Source organism: Tamandua tetradactyla, chromosome 20, assembly GCF_023851605.1.
Source record: "Tamandua tetradactyla isolate mTamTet1 chromosome 20, mTamTet1.pri, whole genome shotgun sequence".
Lineage (NCBI taxonomy): Eukaryota > Metazoa > Chordata > Mammalia > Pilosa > Myrmecophagidae > Tamandua > Tamandua tetradactyla.
In genome coordinates, this window is record NC_135346.1 from 22,383,434 (window position 1) to 22,407,236 (window position 23,803).

The window sequence follows — 23,803 nt, forward strand, 5'->3', positions numbered from 1 at the left end:
TTGGGGCCAGTGTGTTCTGAATAGTCAGTTTCACCATATTCCTTAGACCCTTTTAGTCACTAGTTGCCTTGGTGATATCATCACCAACCTGTTCGGAGACAGACCCAGACAGACAGGCTGATCTGAGGTGCTAGGGCAGATGTGGCCTTGACTTTCCCATGGGTACATCTCAGATATGCGACTCTGATCTTGGGGTCAAACTTGGGTGGCGTGGCGGAGGCAGCTGGTGTTGGATGAACCCAGATGCAGGATGACTACAGAAAGTGGTACTTTGGCTTCCTCCAAGCCGAAAGCTGAAAGCAAAAGTCTGTTCTTTTAAAATAATGTCCACAAGTCAGATTCAACCCATGGGATTCTCAGGGCCAATTTGCCCTTTCACCTGTGCCCACATTGGACTGTGCCACCTTTGACACATTCACCTCTTCCCATAGAGATGGAAGTCACTGCATTTATCTCAGAGCTATTGAGAAGGAAGCGGAGTCCAGAAAGAATGAATAACTTGTTTATTGCTCACTGAGTCAGGACCAGAGCTGCGCTAAAGCCATACAGGCTCCAGGTTTCCACTTGAAACCAGCCCTAGGCTCAAGTTTGATCTGGCCTTACCAGCATTTCTTTCCACTCACTCACGCTCCCACATCTGGGCTATGTTCACAGTGTATCCGCTTGCGGTTGCTGCAGCTGGCAGGAGGGGATCTGAGAAACCAGAAGAGTTGGATATATTTAATAAGTCAGAATGTGAGCTGGGACCTCATGCTGCCGTGTGAACAGCTCCCCGCTTTGCCCTTCTAGCACGCGTTGGGGAACAGTCCTTTCCCTGGTTCTCATGCAGACTCACTCCAAGGTGAACCAGAGATTGTTTCTTTCCAGTGAAGGAATATGCTTTCCTCCAGAGGGCACAACAGGAGGGAATAGGCTGTTTGCAAAGCAAGATTTGGAAGTGAGTCTTCAGGAAGAAAAGAGAGTGAGATATCCAGAAATGTAGTTGGTGCTCCTCTAGAGAATCTTAGGGATACACTAGTTCAGGACAGTGGGAGGGCAGGGGCTGGATCCTTTCAGGATCCCTTCCAGAGAATGTCAGCCCTGGGTTTGGAGGGGGCCAAGTCCAGATGGTTTGCATGTAGCTGCTCCTCTGAGAGTATGTCTCTGGCTGTATTCCCGAACCAAAGGAAAATGGTTTTTGAGTTATCCAGTGTTTTGTTTTAATTCAAGCCTCATCTTCCTTCCATTAATCCAAGCCAACCAGTCATTACCAGCATTGTTTCTGTAATTACTAGTTGTCAGTCTATTTCTCTATGGCCAGGGGATGGGGGGTGGGGGCCATTGGTGGTGTTTGGAGTCAGAAGACTGGGGTAGAATCCTAACTCTACCGTTACTAGCCATGTCACTTTGGCAAATGGCTTAATCTTCCTGTACCCCAGCTTTCCCACCTCCAAAATGGAAAGAATATAGAGAGAAAGAGAAAGAACAATATAGCAAATATTTGTAGTTTTTCTAACAGCAGTTTCTGACACCTCCCCTTGAAGACCCCGGGACCAGCCATCTCGCGCTGCTCTGCAGAGGTCTCCCCCTAGCATGTGACAAGAGGCCCCCTCCCCACGCTTCCAAGCTTTAACAAATTGCAACTCTTCTCTCTGTTTCCCATCCTAGGGGCAGTAGTTTCTTCCTGCAGTTGCCACACCCATGAAATCTTGGAGTTTTTCTTTTTACCCAATCAATTACCTAGTAAGCAACTTTATATCACTTTAGCAATTCTGTGTATTAAATTCTTTCTATCTTAAGACTGGTAAGGAATCTGACTCCTGAGTAGATACTAATTCAACCTCCTTCACACAAGTCCCCCACTACTCTCTAGAGGCAACCAAGGAATGAGCTCCAGAGACAAAATGCCAGTTTTTTTTTTGAGTCTAACAGCTTCCTTATTTATAGAATGAGGTGGAAATCACCAAACTTTATCAAGAATCAAGCTAACTAACTTTGTTGTTACTGCTGAGTACCAGGCTCTGTGTGAAGTGCTGTGGACTTCATGTGGGAGATATTATTATTTGCCCCACTTTACAGATGAGGAGACTGAGGGAGAGAGTGAAAAACTCACTCGAGGTCACATCCTTAGCGTCAGGGCCAGGGTTTGGATCTCGGCAGACGGGCCTCGGCATGTTCATACGGAACTGCTTTGTGCTGTTGGCTCCCTGCAGTGTTGAGGTCAAGAGTTTAGGCTTTAAATCTGAGATGTCAGGTTTGAGTCACACTTTGTGGTTTTGTATCCTTGAGCGAACTGCCTAATCTCTTTAGACCCCAGTCTCAATGTATGTAAATGGGTAAAAACTAAATCTCTACCTCATAGGACTTTTATCAGATGTAATGAGACAGCATATTAAAGCCTCTGGTCCATTGTGTGGCCCACAGTACATGCTTCATAAATGTTAGCTCTCATAATTAACAATGTCCTTATACCCTCCCTGTTCACTCTCAGTCTCTGCTTATTTTTTTCTTCTTTTATCGTGTATGGGCAGTGGTATGCTGGTAAATGTCCAATAACTGGCTTTCTGAAATCAAAACAAACCCGGATTTGGAGTATTTGCTGATTTCTGTGCTGTTACTCCTTCCACCATGGCCAATTTCAAGCTACCAATCAGATAATAGCTGCCGTTCAGATTTCCTGAGAGTTGAACAGGACTTTTGAGAGCTGGCCTGAGTGACTCGGGCAGAGCACCCCAGGTTGGTTTCTGGGGGAGCTTGAGGTCACAGCATTCTTGGTGTGCTGACGGTGGTACCAAAAAGCACCCACCTTAACTCCGCCTGGGGGCCAGGAAGGGGGGCCAAGCCTCGCATTCACACAGCCCCTCAGTAGAAACTGATTGAGCTCCCTCCACTTGTTCTCTCTGGAAGCACTTATTCAAAAACGAAAACCTGTAATTATAATAATCATGGTTTATCAGTTGTAAAAAAATGTACCACACTATTGCCAAGTGTCGATAATAGGAAATACTCTGTGTGTACTTTCTGCAAGATTTTTCTGTAAACCTACAACTGATCTAACAAACAAACAAATACTGAAAAACTAAAATAAATGAAAATGAAAACCTGCAGGTCACCCTGTCGAATCTGGTGTATCCTGGTCCCTGTTCCTGCTCCTGTCCAGGGAGACGCCTCTTCCCTCCTCCACCACCCTTCCTTCCTCCGCTCCCACCAGCATCTTTGCAGATGTTTGGGCTCCTCGTTCTCTGTGCACAAACCCTGGCCCCTGCAGTGCTCTCCCTCCCGACTCCCCGCACTGCCCGACGAGGATCGGGTCACACGACCTCCTCGTGTTCCTCTGATTCCGTATTTGCTCTGCGGTCCACCTTTTTCCTCTGTCTCTACAAGCTTTCACACGCTGTGCCCTTGGCTTTGCTCCCTGCCTAAGGTACAGCATCGCCCACCAGACACTGGGATTACTGTACAAGGTCTTGAGGGTCTGGTGTGGTGTTGTGTAGTGATTTACAGAGTGTTGTGGAGACACGATCCTGGGTTCGAAACCCGGCTCCTTCACTCACTGGCAATGCAAACTTGGCGCAGCCTATTTAACTATTTAAAAATCTTGTTTCCTTCCTTTCTCTCTTCCTTTTTTCCTTCCTCTCTCTCTCTTTCCTTCAGAGTTGGGGGCTACAAAAGAACATTATTGGGACAGCTAAAAAAAATAGGACTATGGACTGTATGCTTTATATCAATGTTAAAGTTCCTGAACTTGATAGCTGTACTTAAGATGGTTTCATAGTAAGTGTCTTGTGCTCAGAAAATGTACCTGGAAGTAAGTGCTAGAGGAGCATGATGTATGCAGTCTACTCTCAGATATTTAGATAATAGACAGACAGACAGATAGAGAGATTGAAAGATATAGCATATGTTACAAAATACTAAAAGCTGGTGAATCTGGGTATCGGCATGAGAGGATATTGGAGTTCTATGTATTGTTTTTACATTATTTTTGCAACTTTCCTGTAAAGTTTGAAGTTATTTCAAAATAAAAAGTTTTTTAAAGAGCTGATGGTTATATCTTCATTTTCTAAATCAAAGCACCACATATATATAGTTTGGAGTCAACTACTTCTACCGAACTTGTTTAAAAATGGAAGGACCCACTCTACCCCATTTTCTCCTCCCCAGAGGTAACTACTTATAAATCTTTTAGGTATTTTCTTTTTGTAATCTTCTGTATACCTAGATAACATAATTAGATTGCTACTTCTTGATTTTCCGGTTTAAGGCATTATTTAAGGCATATCCCACTATGAAACATGAATGCATATATCATATGCAAATTTTATTTATTTTGTAGGCAATATTTTCACATGGAATAAAGTTCAAAAGTTGAAATATTTATTTTAGAATTCTAGGTTGGAACATGAGGACTGAGCTCCCTTAGCGTTTCCATTCCCGCCCCCACCCCCACCACTTCCTTCCCCATTGCCCAAGATAGTTACTTCTAATATTTATTAGATCAGCACTCAACATTTATATTACTATGACTGCAGAATACTATCCATAGCTAAGCCACATGGTATTCCTGAATATTCTTTCTTTTCCTGTAGAATTTTTTATCTTCCCTGAAGGTAATAGCCTATTTTTTGTTTGTTATACATTTTATATGCTTATCATAAATTCAACCTGAAGAATCCTTAATTGTGAGTCTCCTCTCAAAGCATTAAAATTCATTGGATAGTCTTTTAATTTCACTTCAAGGGAAGCTGTGCAAATACTCTGACCATTGCAGCCTGGCCTTGTTTTGCCGTGGGCTTCAGGCATAGCTACTCCTGGGATCTCTCTATCTTGTCACTTTAGGAGCTCCTTTAGTCTCCCTCCACTGCAGGATCCAGTGTTTCTGGAATCTCATATCTTCTGGTAGATCCCATCCTTCGGGAGCTTTCCTAAGCCTTGCATGTCTGAAATGCCTTATAGCATCTCCATCTTTAGGTGATAATTTGAGTGAGGAATTCTAGACTGGAAGTTGTTTCTCTTCAGAGTTTTGAAGACAGCATTCCATCTTCTTTTAACTTTTAGAGTTAGAAGTTGAGTGATATGATGCTGTTATGATTCTTTCTATGAAACCTAGTTTGCCTCTCTTGAAACTTGTTTTCTCCTTTTCCCTGGTTTTCTGAAATTTTACAACGATGTGCCTACATGTGAGTCCATTTTCATACATTGTTCAGGATACCCTATGGAAACTTATTTGAAAATATTTTTCTCTTCTGGCTTACTTCTTATGATGGATTTGCACTATGTCTACTGAGCTAAGCTGGTACTCTATCTCCCAGAATTCCATCTTCTGTATTGTGTCAAACTATTATTGGCCACCAAAGACATTTTTCTAACTGTGGGAATACAATATACCAGAAACGGAATGGCTTTTAAAAAGGGGAATTTAATAAGTTGCTAGTTTACAGTTGTAAGGCCTAGAAAATGTCCCATTAAAACAAATCTATAGAAATGTCCAATCAAAGGCATTCAGGGAAAGATACCTTGGTTCAAGAAGGCCAATGAAGTTCAGAGTTTCTCTCTCATCTGGAAAGGCACATGGTGAACACGGTCAGGGTTCCTCTGTCATCTGGAAGGGCACATGGCGAGCATGGCATCATCTGCTAGTTTCTTCTCCTGGCTTCCTGTTTCATGAAGCTCCCCGGGAGGCATTTTCCTTCTTCATCTCCAAAAGTCACTGGGTGGTGGACTCTGCTTCTCGTGGTTATGTCGTTCTGCTCTGCTCTCTGAATCTCTCATTCTCCAAAATGTTTCCTCTTTTATAGGACTTCAGAAACTAATCAAGACCCACCCAAATGGGTGGAGACATGTCATCACCTAATCCAGTTTAACAACCACTCTCAATTATATCACATCTCCAGGGATATGATCTAATTACAGTTTCAAACATACAGTGCTGAATAGGGATTAGAAGAAGTGGTTACTTTTACAAAATGGGATTAGGATTAAAACATGGCTTTTCTAGGGTACATACATCATTTCAAACCAGCACACTCCACCCTCTGGACCCTAAAAGAGACATGTTTTGCCCATGTCTTTCCCCGACCCTGAACTTCATCGGCCTTCTTGAACCAAGGTATCTTTCCCTGAATGCCTTTGATTGGACATTTCTATAGATTTGTTTTAATGGGACATTTTCTAGGCCTTACAACTGTAAACTAGCAACTTATTAAATTCCCCTTTTTAAAAGCCATTCCGTTTCTGGTATATTGTATTCCCACAGTTAGAAAAATGTCTTTGGTGGCCAATAATAGTTTGACACAATACAGAAGATGGAATTCTGGGAGATAGAGTACCAGCTTAGCTCAGTAGACATAGTGCAAATCCATCATAAGAAGTAAGCCAGAAGAGAAAAATATTTTCAAATAAGTTTCCATAGGGTATCCTGAACAACGCATGAAAATGGACTCACATGTTTGCACATCGTTGTAAAATTTCAGAAAACCAGGAAAAAGGAGAAAACAAGTTTCAAGAGAGGCAAACTAGGTTTCATAGAAAGAATCATTAATTCCATCATAATATCAGAAAACTTTGAAGCATTTCAGTAACAATCAAATGCAATACAAGGTTAAAACTAGTACAAAGTCTCATCAGAGTTAGGTATAAGTTTGGTCTGTGCTCAGGCAAATTCTCCTCTGTCTCTGGACCTTTGAAAACTCATAGCAAGTTATTTGCTGCCAACATACAAAGGAGGAACAGTCATGGGATACACATATGCATTCCCATAGGGAGGAAGGAACACAGGGGTCACTGGACCCATACAGTTTCGAAACCCTCAGGGCAAAATCCATTAGATTTCAAAGTCTGAGAATCATTTATATTTGGGGCTTCTGAAAGCGGCAGTCCCACCCTTTCCAAGGGCCTACGCAGAGGCCTGCCTCTCTCTGATTGCAACTTTGGGGGACATTGGGGAGACCACCTTTCTCTCAGCTCCACCCTCTCCAAGCACTGGGGCTGCACCTGGGCTCTCTGCCATCTCCGGGGCACATGCTCAACCCCACCATGTGGTGGCAGCCAGGCCCTCCCCAAACTCCAAGGAATGTGCTTCACTCTCACCAAGGCCTGAGGCGGCATGACTCTTCCACTGCAACAAGGTGGAAGGCCCATTCTCTGCCTTTGGGGCAAACTCACCCTTTCCACGGGTTTGGGTGGGTCCACTCTTCTGACCTGAGGCTTCTGGACTTCAGACCTCAACCTTCATGGTTTTGCCTCTGAAGTTATTTTTCCTCCATTGTGTCCCTTCTCTGTCCCTCTCAGTCCCGACTGGCAGTGGTTCTCTTTATATAGATCTCGCAACACTCTTGTTGGCTTTCTATGCAGTAGCCTTGGATCGTGTCCATTAGACATAAGGAGTTTCCACAAATCCTTCCTGGATAACTCCATGTCCAATCCTGGCTTTCTCTGAAATGGCTGACTGGTTCCACATTTGGTCAAGTCCTCATGTGGGCACTGTTCTCTGGAATCTCCCTTCCAGGAAGCCCAGAATTCTCCGGAACATCAACTTCTGGTTTCTTTGTAACAAGAGTTCAGTTCTCAGCTTATCTCTTTCCTGTCACATTTCACTATAAGCTGTGAGGAGAAACCAGACTGCACTTTTCACATTTAATTTGGAGATCTCTTCTGCTAAATATCCAAGTTCATGGCTTTTAAAATCAGCCTTCCAGCCAAAGCCACTAGTCAATTTTGCCAGATTATCTGCTATTTTAAAACAAGGATTGCCTTCCTTCCAGCCAGCAATAGCACGTGCCTCATTTCTGTCTAGAGCCTGATCAGAGGTATCTTTAGAATCCATGTTTCTACCAACAGTCTCTTCAAAGCATTCCAGGCCTCCTCTATCAAACTCCTCACAACTCCTCCAGAATCTTCCCCTTATCCACTTAAAAAGCCATTCCAACATGTTTGGTATTTGCAAGCTGCCACAGCACCCTGCTCTCCAGTTCCAAAATCTGTTCTAGTTTGCTAGCTGCCGGAATGTAATATACTAGAAACGTAATGGCTTTTAAAAAGGGGAATTTAATAAGTTGCTAGTTTACAGTTCTAAGGCCGAGAAAACAAGTCTATAGAAATGTCTTGGAAGGCATCCAGGGAAAGATACCTTGGTTCAAGAAGGCCGATGAAGTTCAGGGTTTCTCTCTCAAGTGGAAGGGCACATGGTGAACACAGTCAGAGTTTCTCTCTCATCTAGAAAGGCACATGGCAAACACAGTCAGGCACAGGCAAACACTCCTGAGTTTCCTGGGAGGCATTTTCCTTCTTCATCTCCAAAGGTCGCTGGCTGGTGGACTCTACTTCTCGTGACTATGTCGTTCTGCTTTGCTTTCTGAATCTCTCATTCTCCAAAATGTTTCCTCTTTTATAGGACTCCAGAAAATAATCCAGACCCACCCGAATAGGGGAAGACCTGTCGTCACCTAATCCAGCTTAACAACCACTCTCGATTGCATCACATCTCCAGGGAGATGATCAAATTACAGTTTCAAACATGCAATGCAGAATAGGGATTAGAAGAAACGGCTGCCTTTACAAAATGGGATTAAGATTAAAACACGGCTTTTCTAGGGTACAAACATCATTTCAAACCAGCACAGACATTTTGTGCCAAATTTAGAAAGGAGAAATAATGCAGCAGCCATATTTTTATGGTCTCAATTTGATGTCCAGAACCAGGAACTGAGGCAGCCTGCCGTGTTGGTGATCTGTTAGCTCATCTGGTTGATTTGGGGTGGCACCCAGACGTGCAGCTGTATTAGCTCCCATACTATCTGCTGCTTCAGCTTCTCTGAGCTCTTGACCTGTGTGTGTCTGCGCTTCTACAGTGGTGAAAGGAGCTAGATTCTCCTGTAGGTCACTCATGGCATTGAGGCTGGAAGTAGTGAGACAAAGACATGGGTCTCAATTTATCCTCATGGATTTCAGCTGTCCTCAGGGGGCCTCTTGAATTCCACCTTTCCCCTGCTTTTATCCACATCAAACTTTCCTTCCCAACTTCCAGTCTATGGGGACTTCAGGCTCAACACTAGTTGTAAAGGCTACAGCCTGCATAGACTACTCTGCCAGTTCTAACAACTGTGTTAGGTCTAACCCCTATAATAAATTCTTATGCTGTAGCACCTGTAGTAGTAGTTTTTCTTCTCTGTTCTAACCCTGAATGTTCATTTCCTTAATGATGTATTCTTTCTGGAATACATATGAATTGAAAGTTGGCCCTCCTGACCAGGTCCTCTAATTTTCTTAACATTTCTTTCTTATTTTCCATCTCTTAGTCTACTTATTTCACTTTCTAGGAAATTTCCTCAGTTTCATCCTCCAGCAATTCTATTCAGTTTTGAATTTTTGCTATTCAAAAATTCTTCTTTTATTTCTGACTTCCGTTTTTATAGCATACTGTTCTTTTTTCATGGATGCAAAAATCTCTTATCACTCTGAAAATAGTATAGTTTTTTAGAAAGATTGATCTTAACATGCACTGTTTCAACCTCCTTGAAGATACTTTTATTTTGTTTGTTTTTATCTCTTTCACTGAAGAGGCTTTCCTTGAATGTGTAGTGACCTGTGTATCTTCATATTGAAGAATGAGGCACTGACTGGAGGCCTTGAGTGTGTGTGTGTGGAGCTGCTGACTGCGATTTGTGTTATATGTTGGCCTGGGGGAAGGGGCTCCTTCACTGGGTAGCTCCTGGTTTTAGGAGATCTTGGACTAGTCACAAGAGACAGCATGGTACTGCCAGCACCTTGGTTTCAGATTTCTGGCCTCCAGAACCCTGACACAATACATTTCTATAGTTCTAAACCACCTAGTTTGTGATAATTTGTTACAGCAACCCTAGGAAACATACAGATTGATAACACTATTTATCCACGGGCTTCAGAGAAGATTGATTGAGATAATGCATGTAAAGTACTTTGCACAGTGCAAAGTAAGTGCCCAGTAATTGTAACCACTGTGGTTATGATTTTAGTTCTTATTGGTCTAAGGTAGACACAATCTGGATCTTAGAATTATACAGACATTTTGAGGATAGTTATTGTTCATGTGGATTGTGTCCTTACTGGATCATATGGCGAAGTGTTAATTCTTGACTGGCCTCTCCCACCAGGCCATTGGAAGTGTACCCAGTGGGCACAGTTTCACTTTGAGGAGAGTTCACATGTAATTTGGATGATGACTTGGGAAGAGGAGGAAATTCTATAACATGGTCCAAAGTCAAATAGATATCACTTTAAGATTTTCAGTACTGGTCTCCTCCATTAATATGACACTTGAAATTTGTTCAACAAGTGACCATTTATAAAGCCTTACCTTGTTGTTCTCAGGTCATAACTGACAGATGAGCAGAGCTGATGGCATTGTTCCTTTTTTTAAATTAATCTTTTTTGTTGGAGAAGTTGCGTGTTTACAGAGCAATTGTGCATAAAATACAAGATACCCTTACCCTACTTCAACACCAAAACCTTGCATTGGCGTGGAACATTTGTTACTGTTGATGATAGCACTTTTTAATACCTGTACTATATTTTTTAACAGTTGTAGCCAGTACTTATGGAGAGATTCTGTGTTTGAGGCACTGTGTGAAGCAATTTATATGAATTACCACACTTAAAACACCTAAAACACTGGCCTATGAAATATGTCCTGTAATTTCTTTTTTATTTTAACTTAGAGAAGTTGTAGGTTTACAGAAAAATCATGTAACAATTACAGCATTCCCATATACCCCCATATTATTGGCACTTTTGTTACAACTGATGAAAATTTGCTATTAACTATCATCTATAGTTAATTTTAGGTGTATTTTTTCTGATATACCATCCTATTATTAAGACCTTGTATTAGTGTCATGTATTTGTTATAATTCATGAAGGAACACTCTTGTACTATTAACTATACCATCATCTACAATAAGGTTCAAAATGTTATATAGTTCTATGTGGATCTTTTTATTCTAGTAACATATATATGACCTAAAGTTTTCCCTTCTAGCCACATTCACATATATAATTCAGTGCTGTTAAATACATTCACAAAAATGTGCTATCATCACCACCAACCATTTCCAAATCTTTACTATCAATCTAAATAGAAATTCTGTATTAATTAAGCATCAACTCCCCATTCTCTACCCCCAGCCTATCCCCTGATAACCTATATTCAGATTCTAAGTCTCTGAGTTTGCTTATTATAATTAGTTCATATCGCTGAGATCATACAATATTTATTCCTTTGTGTTCAGTTTATTTCACACATGTTGTCATATGCATTAGGACTTCATTCCCTTTTATGACTGAACACTATTCCATCCTATGTATATACCACATTTTGTTCATTCATTCATCAGTTGATGCACACTTGCTGTTTCCATGTGTGTTGGTTTGAAGCTGTTATGTACTGCAGCAAAGCCATGTCCTTTAATCCTCATTCAATATTGCTGGTTGGGACCTTTTTGATTGTTTCCTTGGAGATGTCGCTCACCCAATTGTGGGTGGTAACCTCTGATGAGATGGTTTCCATGGAGAAGTGTCTCTACCCATTCAAGGTGGGGTTGCTTACTGGGGCTCTTTAAGAGGGAACCATTTTGGAAAAAGATGAACATCGGGGTGCCAGTGTCTGTTTGCATCCCTGCTTTTGGTTCTTCTGAGTATATCCCTATCATCTTATGGCAGCTCTATACTTAGGTTCCTGAGGAACTACCAAACTGTCTTCCAAAATAGCTGCACCAATCTACATTCTCACCAGCAATGAATGAGTGTTCCTATTTCTCCACATCCTCTCCAACACTTGTATTTTTGTTTTTTAATAGTAGCCATTCTAGTGGGTGTGAAATATCTCATTGTGGTTTTGATTTGCATTACTTGAATGATGTTGAGCATTTTTCATGTACTTTTTAACCATGTGTTTATCTTCTTTGGAGAAATCTCTATTCAAGTCCTCTGTCCATTTTTTATTTTTTTTAAATGGGCAAGCAGTGGGAATTTAACCCAGGTCTCCGGCATGGCAGGCAAGAATTCTGTCACTGAGCCACTATCGCACTGCCCTGCCCATTTTTAATTGGGTGTTTATCTTTTTATTGTTGAACTGTAGGATTTCTTTATATATTCCGGATATTAAACTGTTATTGGATTTGTGGTTTCCAAATATTTACCCCATTGAGTAGATTGTCTTTTCTCTTTCATAACTAAGTCCTTTCATGCATCAGAATTTTTAATTTTGAGAAGATCCTATTTATCTATTTTTTTCTCTCATTGCTTGTACTTTGGTCGTAAAAACTAAGAAACCATCACCTAATACAAGATCCAGAAGATGCTTTCGTACAATTTCTTCTAGGAATTTTATAATCCTGGTTCTATATTGGTCTTTGATCCATTTTTAGTTAATTTTTATGTATGATATGAGATAGGGGTTCTCTGTTATGCTTTTACATATGGATATCCAATTCTCCCATTTCTTGAAGAAACTCTTCTTTCCCAATTGAGTGGACTTGGCAACCTTGTCAAAATAAATTGGCCATAGATATGAAGGTCTATTTTGGAACTCTCATTTTTTTATTCCATTGCTCAATATATCTATCCTTGTGCCAGTACCATGCTATTTTGAGCACTGTAGCTTCATAATATGCTTTAAGGTCAGGAAGTATGAGTCCTCCAAATTCAAGATGTCTGTCGTTATTCAGGGCCCCTACCCTTCCAAATAAATTTGATAATTGGCTTTTCTATTTCTGCAAAGCAGGCTGTTGGAATTATGATTGGATTGCATTGAATCTGTAAATAACTTTGGGTGGAAGTGACATAGTCATGATATTTAGTCTTCCAATCCAAGAACATGGAATATTCTTCCATATATTTAGGTCTCCTTTTATTTCTTTTAGCAATGTTTTGTAGTTTCCTAAGTACAAGTCCTTTACATCCTTGGTTAAGTACTAGATAATTTATTCTTTAAGTTGCTATTTTAAATGGAATCATTTTCTTGGATTTTTTCTTCTGATTGCTCATTACTAGTGTACAGAAACACTATCAATTTTTGCATGTTGACTTTGTACCCTGCCACTTTGCTGAATTTGTTTATTAGCTCTAATTGTTTGTTGTCATTTTTTCAGGTCTTTCTATATTTAGGATCTTGTCATCAGCAAATATTAAACACTTTGCTTCTTTCTTTCCAATTTGGATGCCTTTTATTACTTTTTCTTGCCTAACTATTCTGGTTAGAATTTCCACTGATGTTGTCTGTGGGCATACTTGTTTTATTCCAGATCTTAGAGGGAAAGCTTTCAGACATTCACCATGAGTATGATGTCAGCTGTGGGGTTTAAAAATATTCCCTTTATCATATTGAGGAGGTTTCCTTCTATTGCTGTTTTCTCTAAGTATTTTTATTAAGAAAGGATGCTGGATTTTTTCAAATGCCTTTTCTGCATCAACAGATTATTTTATGTCAAAATCACATCATTTTGTTAATGTGGTATATTACATTAATTGATTTACTTATATTGAGCTGCCCTTGTATACTTGGGATATGTCAAATTGAATATGGTGTAGAGGTCTTTTTTTTTTTCCATAAAAACCAAATCTGTGAATTTATTACCTAACTTTTTTTAAGGTTTTTTTTTTATTGTGTAGTATAACATATATACAAAGTGTGCTGGTTTGAAAGGAGGTATGTCCCCTAGAAAAGCCATGTTTTAATCAAAATTCCATTTTGTAAAGGCAGAATAATCCGTAGTCAATACTGTATGTTTGAATCTGTAATTAGATCATCTACCTGAAGATGTAACCCAATCAAGAGTTAAACTGGATTAGGTGATGACATGTCTCCACCCATTTGGGTGGTTGTTGATTAGTTTCTGGAGTCCTATAACATTTTGGAGAATGAAGGACATTCAGAGAGAGCAGAACAGAATGACATAGCCACGAGAAGCAGAGTCTACCAGCCAGTGACCTTTGAAGATGAAGAAGGAAAATGCCTCCTGGGGAGCTTCATGACAGGAAGACAGGAGAAGAAGCTAGCAGATGATGCCGTGTTCGCCATGTGCGCTTCCAGATGAAAGAGGAACCCTGACCGCGTTCACTATGTGCCTTTCCAGATGAGAGAGAAATTCTGACTGTGTTCGCCATGTGCCTTCTTTCTTGAGAGAGAAACCCTGAACTTCATCGGCCTTCTTGAACTAGATTATCTTTCCCTGGATGCCTTCCAGGACGTTTCTATAGACTTGTTTTAATTGGGACATTTTCTCAGCCTTGGAACTGTAAACTTGCAACTTATTAAATTCCCCTTTTAAAAAGCCATTCCATTCCTGCTATGTTGCATTCCGGCAGCTAGCAAACTAGAACACAAAGCAAAGAAATAAAAAGCAATCGTTTTCAAAGCAGTCTGCAACAAGTAGCTACAGGACAGATCCCAGAATTTGTCATAGGCTATCATACAATCCTCTCAAATTTTTCCTTCTAGCTGCTCCAGAATATAGGAGGCTAAAAGGCTTAAGTATTTTTTAATCATTACAATAAACTTTTTTTCCTTCTTTTTTTGTGAAAAGTAACATATATACAAAAAAGCTATAAATATCAAAGCACAACACCACTATTAGTTGTAGAACATATTTCAGAGTTTGATGTGGGTTACAATTCCACAATTTCAGGTTTTTACTTCTAGCTGCTCTGAAATACTGGAGACTAAAAGAGATATCAATTTAATATTCACAATTCATGTTCATTTGTTAAATCCCATCTTCTCTGTATAACTCCACCATCACCTTTGATCTTTCCATCCCTTTCTGTAGGGGTGTTTGGGCCATGGCCATTCTAAATTTTTCATATTGGAAGGGTCTGTCACTAATATAGAGTAGGGAGATGGAACTATCTGATGTTTTGGAGAGGCTGGACTAGGTTTCAGGACTTATGTGGACCAGGGACCCATCTGGAGGTTGTAGACTTCTGGAAAGTTACTCTGGTGCATGGAACCCTTGTGGAATCTTATATATTGCCCTAGATGTTCTTTAGGATTGGCTGGAATGGTCCTGGTTGGGGGTTTGCGGGTTATGATAGGTAGCAAGTCTAATTGAAACTTGTGTAAGAGCAACCTCCAGAGTAGCCTCTCAACTCTATTTGAACTGGTGTATAATTCTTTTAATGTGCTATTGAATTTGATTTACAGGTATTTTGTTGAGTTTTGCATCTTTATTCATAAGAGAAATTGATCTATAATTTTCTTTTCTTGTAGTATCTTCATCTGGCTTTGGTATTAGGGTGGTGTTGGCTTCATAGAATGAGTAAGGTAGTGTTCCCTACTCTTCAGTTTTTTTGGAGAGTTTGAGCAGGATTTGTATTAATTCTTCTTGGAATCATCGATAGAATTCAACTGTGCAACCATCTGGTCCTGGGCATTTTTGTTTTTTATTGCAAGGTTTTAGATCACTAATTCAGTCTCTTTACTTGTAATTGTATGTTGAGCATTTCTATTTCTTCTAGAGTCAGTGAAGGTTGTTTGTATGTTTCTAGGAACTTTTCCGCTTCATCTGGGTTGATTTGCTGGCATATAGTTATTCATAGTATCCTCTTATGACAATTTTGTTTCTGTGGGGTCAGTAGTAATGTCCCAGCTCTCATTTTTGATTTTATTTATTTGCATCTTCTCCCTCTTTTTCTCTGTTGGTCTAGTTAAAAGTTTGTCAATTTTACTTATCTTTTCAAAGAACTTTTGGTTTGGCAAATTCTCTCTATTGTTTTTTATTCTCATTTTTTTTTTGCTTATTATTTTAAGTTCATTTGTTTTTACTTTTTTTGTTTTGTTTAAAAATTGTTCTTTCTCTCCTTTCCTGGTTCCCCCCCCCCCCCCATTTCTTTTTAAACCTTGTGTTGAGGGCTAATTTTTCACTAGATCACAGAGAGGGAGCTGCTTTGTTATATACAAAACCCTGACCCAGAGCAAGTTATCTAAGAACGGTTAATAACAGATTCCCCGTAAACCTTGTGCACCTCATTTCCTGGGATGAGGGGCTTTCTGCACTGGACCCAGTCCCAATGCGTGGGGCATAGGCAATGGCCCACTGGCAGGGATGGCAGAGGACCGGCTGTCTGAGGCCATCCAAGGTCCTGCAGCACTGCCATATCATTCCACCTGGGCGGGATTCTCTTAGAGGCATTCAGTCATAATTCTCTATCGTTTTTTTTTCCTCCCAATTTCATTCATTTCTTTTTTAATCCTTATTATTTCTTTGTGTGCTTGCTTTGGTATTAGTTTGCTGTTCTTTTTTCTAGTTCTTCCAGGCATACGGGTTAGGCCTTTGATTTTAGCCAATTCTTATTTTTAATTAATTCATATTTTTGAATGTAATGTTAAGGGTTATAAATGAATAAATTAATTCTGTGGTTGAGGAATTTTAGGGTCTCTTATGCAATTGCAGTCACCTTTCAGCTAGGGTGGTAGTCATTCAGAGGCTTCACTGGGGTTGGAGTTTCCACTACCAAGGGGTAACTCATATGCCTGCTAAGTTGGTGCTGTCTGGTGGTGGGGTGAGCATGGCTTCTGTATTAACTACCTAGTGCTGCATAGCAAATTACCCCTTAATTTAGAGACTTAAACAGCAATTATCTTTCTTTAAGAAAAATGGATGGAAGCATGGGGTCTTGGTTATAAGATTAAACCTTTTCTAATTAACATAGCCTGGATGACCGCAAAAGCTTTGTGTCACATGTTCTCTGAACAAGTAAGTCTTGAGGTGAGGATGCTCTAAAGATAATGATGTATTTTGGATAATACTGGACCATCCTGAAATGAAGGCTTTGCTTGGATGTCTTTAGTTTGCTTAGAGATCTATATTTTTAATATGTTTGAGCCAAAGGAAAGAAGAGAAGCCATTCATGTTCATAAATTTTCTATTTTTCTCTTTTTCCTTCTCTTATTTTCATTATTGCAGTGCTTTGTTCTGGGTTCTGTGCCATGATGCCCTACTGACCAAAGGAGACCATTTAAAAAGATAGAGTGAGTCACCTCAATGAATAGGGATTTTCGACAGAAGAGCATTGTTCAAGAAAACACTGATACCCTTAGTCCCCACACCCACCTTGGTGACTCACTCCATCACCTTCAGATTGGAAGTGCAGCTGAGGGCACCCAGTCCACAGATATTCCTGAGAAGGCAGATAACACCTCAAATAACCCAATTGGCCACTGACAGTTGGCACTGCCCTATGTAAACCTCAGGGAAGACCAGAGCCTGGCAATAGCAATAGGATCAGTCTTTGGGTGAGGCAAATTTAAAGACCTCTCTCTGGACACATTGTTCAGTGGTTTATGACTCTTATATTAAATGTTCCCACTTAAAAATTTGCTCTGACTTGCTGACAACTTTCTTTTTCATTATATAGACATACTGTGTGTCTATGTGTCTGTGTATTAGATATTGGAGCACAAAGATGAATAAGAGATAGTCATTATCGCCAAGGGTTTCCTCATGTGCTTGGAGATAAATGGAGTCACAGAGGTGGTATATGAATAGCATAGAACAAGTGTGGTGGGCATTTGCTGGTTGTTTCTGTAGTATCCATTCTACCTACAGTTCTCCAAAAGTCCTTTGGGTATGTCATTTCTCACATGTGCTCAGATTGGTTTCCAAGCCTGACTCCTGTTGGCCTAAATAAATCAGGGATCCCATCCACTGACCTCAGTCAGTGGTTCAGAGGTACATAAATCTCTAATTCAAGCCAAAAACAGAGAGGAATATCAAGTTCTGTGGAGCCACTGATAAATGCCTTCTGTATTAATTAGGGTTCTCCAGGGAAACAGAACCAACAGGAGATATCTGTAAATATTACGAGGCTTTATAAAATTGTCTCCCACAACTGTGGAGATGAATGAGTCCAAATTCCATAAGGCAGTCTACACGCTGGGATCTCCAATGAATGTTTTTGATGAATTCCCTAGGAGAAGCTGGCTGGTTGAAGTAGAGATGAAATTCTCTCTTCTGACTGCTGAAGTCATCACTTCTTTTAAAACCTTCAACTGATTGTGTGAAGCATCTCTCATTGCTGAAGGCAATCTCCTCAGTTGATTGTAGATGGAATCAGCCATAGATGTAATCAACTTGATTATTTAAGTTCATGAAATGTCCTCACAGTAACAATTAGGCCAGTTCTGGCTTGACCAAACAACTGGGGATCATTTCCTGGCCAAGTTGGCACATGAACCTAACCATCATCTTTCTTCTCCTAGACTGGATGGTGTAAGGGTGTAGAATTTGGAACTGTCATAACCTTTTAATACTATAGGAGCAGGAAGCTAACAAAGCAGATAGATAAGAAAGAAATGAACTCCTCCATGATGTCTCTTGAAATACTGGGTCAGACTTCAGCTGAAGGCAAATATCTTCATGCCTTTTTCAGTTTTATCAGCTGATAAATTTCCTTTATTATTTTTTTTTTGTAGACCTACATATTATGTTTGGTCCCTTGATTTTTTTTTTTTGCATTTATTATCACAATTGAGCTTTTTCTCTTTTTTATGCAAAAGAACATATAAGACTGAAATGGTATAATCTAGGAATGCCTAGAGTGTATAATAATAGTGACTAAATGTAAAAAAAACAAAACAAAACAATAAATTTCAAATTACATCACAACAATTAGTTGTAGAACAGATTTCAGAGTTTGGTGTGGGTTACAATTCCACAAATAAAGGTTTTTACTTCTAGCTGCTCTAAAATACTGGAGATTAAAAGAAATATCAATATAATGATATCAGCAGTCATACTCATTTGTTAAATCCTACCTTCTCTGTATAACTTCACCAACACTTTTGATCTTTCTCCCACTCTTTAGGGGTATTTGGGTGATGGCCATTCCAAGTTTTCATGTTGAAAGAGACTACTGATAATATGATAGAAGTGTGGAATTAGTTGATGTTCTGGAGAGTCTGAGCCCTCTGCATTTCAGGACTTATCTGGTTCAGCGGCCCATCTGGAGGTTGTAGGTTTCTGGAAAGTTACCCTAGTGCATGGAATCTTTGTAGACTCATATAATGTTCTAAGTGTTCTTTAAGATTGGGTGGAATAGTTTTGGTTGGGGGTTGGCAAGCTATGATAGATAGCAATGTCTAACTGAAGCTTACATAAGAGAGACCTCTAGAGCCTTTATTGTTTGAGCTGGGTTTCCCCATCATTTGTAACTGAAAGTATCCTAACTTATGGTTAAGAAAGAAATATGGGTAACAGGATAATAAAAGTGATGAATGACATTCCATATGTCTCTAAGCAGGTCAGAGAAGCACAAGCAGATTGACTCTGCATAGGTAGCCAAAGTGCTAGGGAAAACCATGTATGAAAGCAATAGAACTCTCTGAGGCTACCCAGTATCTAAACTCTCTCCTGTGCTTAAGGATCTCCCTACTAATTGCTCCCCTGATGAAAGGATCTACCACTCTAGAAGTCCACCCCTACCCAGTAAATGCTAGGATGAGGCAGGGAATTGATATTCAGCCAATCACATGCTCCCTCTGGGACTTTAGATCCAACAGGTGATTCAGAGAAGTAGGAAAAGATAATTCACCTCAGGAAGTGACAACTATATCCAGTTTCCAGCAAAAGCAAAGCTGGAAAAGTGTCCAGTGTGCAGTGGTGTGGTGAACACCCTGGTATCCTCAACCAGGTGGGATCTGGGGCCTGGTCTCCCTGGATTCATGTTCTCTTCTTTTCTTTTTTGTTTTTGTTTTATTTTTTAGGGTTTAAGATTTCCTTCTTTTTTCTTTTAACATTTAAAAAATGTGAAATATAATATATACACAAAAAAGCAATACATTTCAAAGCACACCATAACCATTAGTTATAGAAAAGATTTCAGAATTTGGTATGGGTTACAGTTCCACAATTTTAGATTTTTCCTTCTAGCTGGTCCAAGACACTAGAGACTAAAAGAAGTATCAATATAATGATTCAGCAGTTACATTCATTTGTTAAATCCTCTCTTCTCTATTATAACTCCTCTTCCTTTGATCCTTCTCCCAATCTTTAGGGTTGTTTGGCTTATACCCATTCTAATTTTTCATGTTGGAAAGGCTGTTGATAATATAGGATAGGGGGATGGAACTAGCTGATGTCCTGGAGAAGCTGGCCCCTCTGCGTTTCAGGACTTATCTGGCCTAGGAACCCATCTGGAGGTTGTAAGTTTCTGGAAAATAATCGTAGTGCATGGAACTTTTGTAGACTCTCAGATAGAGCTGTAAGTGTTCTTTGGGGTTGGCAGAAATGATCTTCGTTGGGGTTTGGTAAACCATGGTAAATAGCCATATTTAACTGAAGTTTGCATAAAAGTAGCCTCCAGAGTAGCCTCTCGACTCTATTTGAACTCTCTTAGTCACTGATACCTTATTTTGTTACAGTTCTTTCCCCTCTTTTAGTCAGGAATGCATTGTTGATCCCACGGTGTCAGGACCAGTCTCATCCCTAGGATCATATCCCATGTTGCCAGGGAGACTTTCGCCCCTGGATGTCATGTCCCACCTAGGGAGAGGGTAATGATTTCACCTGCAGAGTTGGGCTTAGAGAGATAGAGGCCACATCTGAGCAACAAGAGAGGTCCTCTGGAAGTAACTCTCAGGCATACCTATAGGCTCAGCTTCTCCACTAATAAGTAAGCTTCACAAGAGCAAGCCAGACAGATTGAGTTAGATTATGTGCTACAGAAAATTTAGGTTTTGGACAAAATAAACCTCTCTTCCTTCGGTTTCATCGGGTAGCTGAAGTTCTAAAATACAGGAAATGTCCTTCTTATTCCTGTATTCTGATTTACTTTAGTCCCACCCCAATAGGCTTCATTTTTATCTCTAATCGAACCCAGACCACTCTTTCCATTTCTTTAACAACATCCTTGTTTTTCAGGCTGAATTCTTTACTTTTCCTGCAATTCTGGTGAGCACCCAGTGACCTCTAAATCTGCTAAATCAGTCAGAGTAGGTTTTTTCCTTAAACTTTTTATGTTGAAATAATTTCAAATTTAGAGAAAATTTGCAAACTTAATGCAAAAAATGACAGAGAACTCCAATATAGACCCTACATTTTGTCACATTTGTTTTCTTTTCATCTGTCTGCCTATCTATCTATCCATCTATCTTTCTATCTGTCTAATCTATCATCTGTCTAAACATTTGAGAGCAGATTTCATACATCATACTCTTTTACCACTTAATATTTCCATGTACTTTTCCAGGTACAAGGATATACACTTAGGTAACCATCTTAAGTCCAGTTATTAAATTCAGGAAATTTAACACGGATATAAAGCTTACAGTTTATATTCCAATTTTTCCATGCTCAATGACGTCCTTTTGGGTCCTTTCTCCTCCATTATTAGATTTAGTCCAGGATCATGTGTTGTAGCTGGTTGTCATTGTGTCTTTAGTCTCTCTTTTTAAAAAAAATTGTGGTAACATATGTATACACAACCTAAACTTTCCCGTTTCAACCACTTCCAAGTATACAATTTAGTGGCATTAATCATGTGCCGGTTTGAAAGAATTGCGTACCCTAGAAAAGCCATGTTTTAATCCTGATCCGTCTTGTCGAGGCAGTCATTTCTTTTAATCCCTATTCAGCACTGTAGGTTGGAAACTTGATTAGATTATCTCCATGGAGATGTGACTCACCCAATTGTGGGTATTAACTTTTGGTTGGAGGGACATGTGACTCCACCCATTTCGGGTGGGGCTTGATTAGTTTACTGGAATCCCTTAAGGGAGGAAACATTTTGGAGAGAGTCTCAGAGCCCACACAGCCAGAGTCCTTTAGAGATGAAGAAGAAAAATACCCCCCCGGGGGAGTCTCATGAAACGAGAAGCCTGGAGAGAAAGCTAGCAGACATTGCCTTGTTTGCCACGTGGCTTTCCAGCTGAGAGAGAGACCCTAGACGTTATTGGCCTTTCTTGAGTGAAGGTAGCCTCTTGTTGGTGCCTTAATTTGGTCATTTTTATACACTTGCTTTAATTTGGACATTTTCATGGCCATAGAACTGTAAATTTACAATTTAATAAATTCCCCCGTTTTAAAAGCCATTCTGTTTCTGGTATATCACATTCCAGCAGCTAGCAAATTAGAACAAATCACGTTCACAATGTTGTGTTAACACCACTGCCATCCATTGCCGAAATTTTTCTGTCACCCCAGATAAATCCTGCGCCCATTGTGCATTAATTCCCCAGATCTCCTCCTTCCTACAACCCCATAACCCATACTCTCCTTTCTTTCTCTATGATTTTGCACACTGTAGCTATTTCTTATAGTGAAATCATACAATATATATCCATTTGTGTTTGCCTTATTCCACTCAGTATGGCATCTTCAAAGTTCATTCATGTTGTAGCATGTATTAGAATTTCATTCCCTTTTATGGCTGAGTGATATTCCATTGTATGGAAATACCGATATACTACATTTTATTTATCTATTCACTAGATGGGGTTTTGGTGTTTGCAGGTAATACCCTGTGCTGGCTTGAGTCTGTTATGTACCCCCAAATCCTATGTTCTTTTAATCCCCTTGTGGGGGCAGCCATCATGTTACCTAAGTTGATTAAGTTGTTTCCATGGAGATGTGACCTTGCCCATTCAAGGTGGGTCTTAATCTGCTTGCTGGAGTCCTGTAAGTCAGAGACATTTTAGAGAGAGCCCAGAGTCAAGAGAAGCTAAAAGAGAAAGAAAACACCCCAGGAGAAGCTGGAAAGACCCACAGGAACTGAGGGAGCCATTTTGAAGCCAACCCAGGAGAGAAGGGCCAGCGGAAGTCGCCATGTGCCTTCCCAGGTGGCAGGGGAACCCTGGACACCATCGACCTTTCTTCCATGAAGTTATCCTCTAGTTGATGCCTTAGTTTTGACATTTTTTATGGCCTTGGAACTGTAAATTTGTAACCTAACAAATCCCCTTCGAAAAGCCAATCTATTTCTGGTTTATTGCATTCTGGCAGCTTTAGCAAACTGAAACAGACCCCACATGAATAGTGAAGGTTGCAGTCAGTACTGCTACAAACAGAAGGACTGGTCAGGAAAGAAGGTTGTGACAATCTGGAAAGGAATAGCCCAAGTGTCAAGTGCAATGGCTCTGGGGACACACATGACTGGGTTGAATCCCAGCTCTGCCATTTACTGTCTGAACAGCCATGGACAACAGACTAAATCTCCTTGAGCCTCGTCTATAAAGTAGGTAGATGTAGGACCTGCCTTACAGCTGTGTTGGGATGATTAAATGAGATAATACAAATACAGTTAGTCCAGATTCTGTAACAGAGCTGGCCTTCAGTGAGTTGTAGCTATTGTAATTACCTTTATGTGGGTGAATTTGCTCATATGGGGCTCCTTTTTTTATTCTATTCATCCTCCTCCTCTGCTCCTCACTCAATGCAGAAACGGAGAAAGAGTTCGTGATGCAGAATGGGAAAAATTTAAGTTGGGTCTAGGCAGATGTGTGCTGGTAAATGTTTAATACTAGCTCCAGAGAAATAAAAGCACTAATTTGTAGAATTTGCCTGTTTCCATGATGTAAATTCTGCTATAGTGGCTGATTCCAAGCAACCATTGTGATGCTGCTGATTGTAAAGGTGGGAAGAGATGTTCACAATCAGCTCCTATGAGCGGGTGTGATCTGGCACCAGCATACCACAGGAACCAGTCAAGGTCATCTTTCAAACAGTGGGAAGTGGGGGAAGATGGGTGGTTGCTAAGCTTGGGGGCAGATTGTTGAGTTTTGTCAGCAAGATGTGGGATGGGCTCATATTATGCCTTGGCTTAAAACTCCAGCACGCTCTTCAAATAATCCCCTTTG

General features: G+C 40.2%; 1 long non-coding RNA gene across 1 annotated transcript; it reads right to left on the bottom strand.

Annotated features, from left to right (window-relative positions):
* Positions 1–498: 498 nt before the first annotated feature.
* On the bottom strand, positions 499–22,631 carry LOC143664484 (uncharacterized). The gene is made up of 3 exons (XR_013166439.1): positions 22,548–22,631; positions 2,786–2,907; positions 499–693 (listed from the first exon to the last, which is right to left on the bottom strand). It is a non-coding gene; the product is annotated as an uncharacterized LOC143664484 (long non-coding RNA).
* Positions 22,632–23,803: the final 1,172 nt, after the last annotated feature.